We start from the raw sequence: 6,645 nt of genomic DNA on the forward strand, positions 1-6,645 counted from the left end.
GTTTGATAGTACAATGGTTAGTTTAAGCATTAAAAGAAAATGTTTTTTTTAATTTCAATTTAGGTTTTTTCATAACAGCTTTGATAACTTCAAGTTATATCGCTATGTTTCAAATTCACTTCAGACTGCTTCGTGGGAGATAAATGGCAATCTCCCCTAACGGCTATGGTTTTGTCTTCAGTAAGTATTTACATTTAATCGGCGATGGAAGTGTGCGTAGCATGAGGCAATTAATAAAACACAGCCATGATTACGATGCACGAGCGCAAAATGAATTCTCGGGACAACAGACAATGCCCATGGGAGTGGATGAAATCTCAAACATCCCCAAAGGTCTCTAGCGCCACAGAATGAGCATTTTGTGTGTACAAGAGACATCGTGTGATACGATGAAATTTGTTTAGTTATTGATTTGTGTTCCATTGATTATAATTTATTAAGGACATAGCATTATTGTGCTACGGATGGAATAAGGTATTGATATTGAAGTATACTTCTGTGATAGTACATTAGTCCAACGTTTATATAATTTTATCTCGTTTGATGATAACACTTCTGCCATTTTCTATAATAAATGGTGTATTAAAATGTTTCCTTTTTGATTCTATTTCAAACAATTATTGTGCGGCATTGTTGTTTTCTACAAATTTTATTCATAAACTCTTGTTTGACTTCCTTTGGTTTGATTATTTCAACCACTCACATGTTAATACCCGGTCTAATATGAAAAAGGCATCCAAACAGCACTGAACGGACGGTTCAAAATAAAAAAAGCAATATTTGTTTTTCCTTTTATTTTCATCACATTTTCCCATGCCAAGCTTTACTTTCCACAGAGCTTTATTTTCATTTTTTACATACACTCGATCAATGGGTACAGTTGCATCCTGATGGGTGGCAAACCGGGTATTTGGCGCGTGGCCAGCGTTGGGCTTCCTGTGTGTAGCTTTAATTGGCAGCTAGCGATGGCGCTACCGTAATAGGATCAAGAGATTTACGGTAAAGTAGATTATTGATTGAAATTAGACGCCATTGCCCAAGCTCATGCTGGACTTGTCAGCCTTCGAAGGATGGATGGTAATAAAGATATAAAAAAACACTCATTCACTCACACACACATACACACTTCAATTCCGGGAGAATCTCAGCAAAGCCTCACAATCAAACTGTTCGCAGATGAAAAGGCAAAGGGAATGGACATGGGACAAGCAGTAATAGAAGATAAAGTACTACCGGATGAGATGCACGTTTTAATAGGATTCTGGTTCTTGGCTAGATGATGGTCGACCAGCGATTATTCTGCCGTGCCTTTCCGTCCCTTATTCAGGGAATACTTTGCCAATTGGTATCAAGGCAAGTTAGTTAGTGTTCTAAACAGTTGCTTTTTAATGACGCTAATGAACTCACTTAGAAAATGTGATGAATTCTGCTGAGTAGAAGTTACTTACAAAAAAAAAACATTATCATAGTTATTTTAATTTTGTTATGCCGCCCAGGTATGTCTTGTCCCACTTGTCAAACCAATAATATTCAGTTTTTGCGTGATAAGTCTTTGTACGAAACAACGAACCTCGCGTATTTTGAATGTTCTACAATCTGTTGTTTATGATTTGTTATAGAATTACTAAACAAATTGTTATAGGATACAAAAGAAAACTAACTAAACTGGGTAGAATTGCGTCCTATTCATAAGTGAATTCATAAAATTAAGGAAACAATGAAGGATATAATCAAAAGCCGAATATTTTCGTATATTAAACTACAATTAAGAATATACAAAAAGAAAACATAAAAGTAGAACAAAACATGAAAAAATAGCTGAAAACAAATGAAAAAAGTAAAATATAAAAATTTAAGTAAAAAAAAAACATTAAAGGTGTTATAACAGCAAAACAAAAACAGTTATACATCGATCTATAATCGAAGGAAAGAAAAGGAAGGTTTACTGGAAGGAAGGAATTTTTGAATGGCGCAACATTTAAGAAACCAATTTCATTCGCATTAGGAATACGATAATTTTTTTTATTACAACTGTGATTGTTTCTATTTGTTTTGTTCTCTGTAGTTGCCATTCTTATTAGATGAAATTATACCTAAGAAGGATGAGAAGGCTTTTTAAGCAATTAGCTTAGTATCTGTTGGAACAAGAAGTTCACTAAAAGCAACGATACGAGCGTGGCATAGTATTTGTAACCCTTATACTAGCCCCACCGTTCTGATATGATTAACACTTGTAGCGCGTCTAATTGTATCACATTTTGCACCTTTCTTTGCCGCTCCCAAAAGACACCCCAAAATGATAGATGGTGTGTACTGCTTTAGCTTAGGACTTCTTCACAGCCTGTAAACACCCATTCTTGACCAGGATGGAGTTGTTTTTCAGTGCATTGCCGTACAGTCTGTCTCCCTGGCTGTCTCCCCTCACGGCATCATTATTGTTTCGGTCACCAGCTAAGGCACTCGTTCTTGCTGAGCCGCCGCTTCACGTAGGAAGCTTTATCCGAAACGGAAGCTTTTCTGCTATCGCTGCACACCGTTGTTACTTGTTGAAATGGTAAGGTTATCATGGATGGCCAGTGGCAAAAGTAACAAAAAAAAAGAAACAACAACAAGCCTATAATAAAACAAAACTTTATGAAAAGAAGTTCACTACGGACAACGGCGACGCGTAGCTGCAAGTGACGTCTGTCTGTTGGGAAGAGTGGTAAATAGAAAATAGAAAAGCAGCAAAACTTCAAACCGTGGACAGCGCTGGGACGGGGAATGTTTCCACCCGTGCAGACCCTGAGGTACAAAAAACAAACAGCTACACTCGGACGGTAACGGTTGGAAAATTATTTCCCATGGCTGGAGGAAGCCTCTGGTTTGATGTGAAGGACAGGCAGGCAGGCAGGCAGACAGGTAGCATCTTGGCTGCTCAGCCACGCGGGACGCACCGTACACAAGGTGAGATGGTATTGTGTCGTTACGCCAGGACGAGATATACCCCCGTGAGCGTGTCTGTTGAAGGCTAACGCAGTAGGTCGTTTGTTTAAATGAACAAACAGCGACCGTATCAAAAGTGAGAGCCTCCCGAGAAAACACACCGGTGTTGCTAGTGATGATGATGGGGACGGTTGCTAGGGATAGTTTTCTGTCTCTGCCAGGGATTAAAATAGTGAAAAACAAACGGCAAGTTATGTTAATTTTGGATAAGTTTGCCATGATAATTTCATAGTCCAATCAATGACGTTTGCTAGCTTAATAAATGAATGAATAAATAAAAAAAAAAAATAAATGAGTGAGTGAAGTTATCAAGAAACTATTTTTAAGTTAAAATTAAACAAAACAAAAACGTTTTGAAATAAATTAAATATATTCTTAAGTTGGAAATAAAAACCTTTTGGAAAAAGGAAAGGATCAGGCAGTTATGAAGATCACCTCCAAGGGCGAACTTAATCATCATCCAGAGGGGGGGGGGGGGGGGGGGGGGAAATGTTGACTAAAACTGAATAACAACGCTTCGAGTACTTTGCACGCATTCCACGAAGCACACAGGCGTTCCCGTAAGCATCATAGATCAGCAAAGGCGCTACGGAAGAACACTTTCGTGGAATTTGAAACAAATAACTCCGGTCCGGCATCACCATCCGGTCAGCTTTCTATTTGCTAGCGAATCTAAGTAGCAAGGATCGATTTTCTACCTCCAATCGAAAGGAGTGTTAATGTGGCAATCAGTAAGAAGATGGTACAAAAATGTGCAGAACACATCCAATGTGCCCTGGAATGTGCTGCCGGTTTTTGTTTGTTTCCATTTTCCGTTTTTGTTTTTCTCCATTTTGTTTGGTACGTGTGCGCTATACCTTTTTGCCGGATATTGATGTTTTCCTGTGGTCGCCGCTTTTCGCGTATGTTTGAGGGGGGGTTTTGCGTCTGATAAAACTTCACCGCGCGTTACCGTGACACCCTTTTCCGGCACAGCTGCCCCGTGGCTGACACCTCGACAGTAGCATCCGCTTTTGGGGGCTGCTGTCCGATCTATTTGAACAAATTTCTCCCCCGAGGGAGGTTCCAGAACAAGCAAATAGTACCTGTCGCCCGGATGTGCGGGTTTTTACTGTTGGTCGAGATGTGGCTGCCACGATGGATATTGTACTACCACCTCCTAGCAGCTACCTGTTGCTTGGTCCTGTTTCTCTTACCACCGCGATTGTCCCTGTTTCTTGGTTGGAGATCATACTCCGCTGGTCCGGTCGTGATGGAACGGTTTTAGTTTACCTTATTTTTTCCCGGACTCTACTGGTGGACTCGTGGTGTTGGGTGTTTATCTTCGGGAGTTCCGTGCTGTGCGGTTCGAATGGCGATTGAAGAGAGCGAACACTTTGCGCAAGTGTTTTTCTACCCACTTTGGCGACCGTTTGCTCAGAAAAAGGCCTACTTGGACGGGTACGAAGGATGTTGCTGTTTGTACATTTTGTGAGAAGCAATTTTTAATGTAAGCAAACCATGATTTCGAAACCCTGCCCTTTGTTGACGTGCTTCAAAAGTACGTTGATTGTAGTAAAGTACGCGAGGGGGCGATGTTTATATCAGAGTGGGTCGCATGGATCCATACCGGTGACCGTGGAATGTTCTTTTCTTTAGGATAATTTTTGTCTTGCGTGAAATTCTTACGATTGTGTAAATAAAATAACCTATTTTAAGTCATTTGAAGTTTAAGTTTAGTGCAAAATGAGTATTCACAGCAGCGTATCTATTATAACTTTGAGTTTGCCCTCGATATTTGGGTTGTTTATGAGTTAATGCATTGAAAATTAGGATAACAACCGATGGAAAAAATCGTAAGGCCTTATTTTAATACGTATTTGTTAAAGTAAGTTTCTTTCCACTCAAATAATGCTTTAAAAAAAAAGAATAAAAAATTAATAAAAAAACATAAAAAACTAAAAAAATTGAAAATTTCTTAAGGCTATTAAGGCTTAAGGCTATTTTATAGAGGGCCTTAGCATTTTTTGGGAAATTTAGCAAAATTTATAAATTGTTGTATTTGTAAGGGGAATTTGTTGACATAAGTTTCTTTTCACTTAAATATAATAATAATGCTTTACATAAAAAAAATTATAACAAAATTCTATAAATTTTAAAATCTCCTAAGGCTATAGCCTTAGCTTTGGTTTTCTTTTGAGATTAAAAAAAAACTTATTAATTGATGTATTTTAATGCGAATTTGTTGAAGTTCGTTTCTTTTCACTCAAATAATTGTCGCATTGTTAATGAATTTATTACTGGTATGTTGATTTTGCTTCAACAATGTTGGTATAAATAAAGGGAAAAGTTTGCACGACAAAAGTTAAACAACCTTGAAGTCGCGCCAGAATCGCAAAATTATTTTGGAAAATTGAGCTATTTTTGTCGCGTTCACAAATGCGAAAATTGCTAAGCATGTAGTGACGGGGTGGCCCGGTGAAGCATGTGATAAACGACGTCGGTCCACACGGCCCCCGGGTTCAAATCCCATCCGGACTGTCCCCCCGTAGCAAGGACTGACTATCCGGCTACGTGGTAAAAATAAGTCTAGTAAGCCAGAAATGGCCGGCGTGACCTGTAAGGTTGATAATGCCAAGAAGAGAGTAATGACGGGGTAAGAAATGATTGCTCGATAATGATTTAATAAAGGCTTAATTTCGATTTGTCATTAGTAAGAGCTGCATAGGGCAAAAGCTTTCAGTAATATACCATCGTTGGTAGGATCAATGTGGATTATTACGCGTTGTACTCACTGTTGTTTCTGAACACACGCACAAATGGTGCCTAATGAGGTGTGGGCATAATGGGAAATTTTGGATAATGGTCATGGTTATTGAAAAGCTCTGTACTGGCATGTTTGTGTTGCATTCGGTGTACCGAATAAATTAAAACGTCAAAATTGCGCACGGACTGAGTTTATTCTGTTCAAAATGCCATTGGGTTATTTTCTATTCCAATGTGTTATGTTCGTACACTTTATTGTATTGTGTTGCGCCGGTAACGGACCCGACGTGGCCAGACCCTGGTGGTGAGCTAAGAGAGCTTGATGTGCGTTCGTACGTACTTATATATACTAACTTAGTTCTAAAATCTTATACTAATACATGTATACCTTAATTACGCTATAAATTACAGGGTGGCTCGCACCACACGCCTAATCCTTTTTTTTTTTTTTTGTTTGCTTTTCGTATCGTTTTATCCTATTTTGGTGTATTATCTCATTTTTGTTATTAATCCTGACTATTACATTTTCATCTTCGCATTTTACTATTTCGTATGGACCTGTGTATTGCATATCTAATTTGCTTGCGGTTTCGTTGCGAATCAAAACTTGATCTCCTCGTTTTATGTCTTTAGATTTACATTTTTTATCATACAACGTTTTACTGTTCGTTTTACATTTCATTATTCTCTGTCTAACGTCATTATGTACAATGCAAAGTTTCGCTTTTAAAAGTGTTACATAATTGTCTAAATCATATTGGATTCTAGACTGTTCTGAATCGTTTGTTATATGTGACGGAACATTTGCTTGTCTACCATAGACGAGATAGAATGGTGTATAATTAGTTGAAGTATGAACTGTGTTGTTATACGCAAACTCGTAGAATTTGACCCATTGATTCCAGTCTAAAGAAT

The sequence above is a fragment of the Anopheles funestus genome, chromosome 2RL (assembly GCF_943734845.2).
Source record: "Anopheles funestus chromosome 2RL, idAnoFuneDA-416_04, whole genome shotgun sequence".
In the NCBI taxonomy this organism is placed as follows: Eukaryota; Metazoa; Arthropoda; class Insecta; order Diptera; family Culicidae; genus Anopheles; species Anopheles funestus.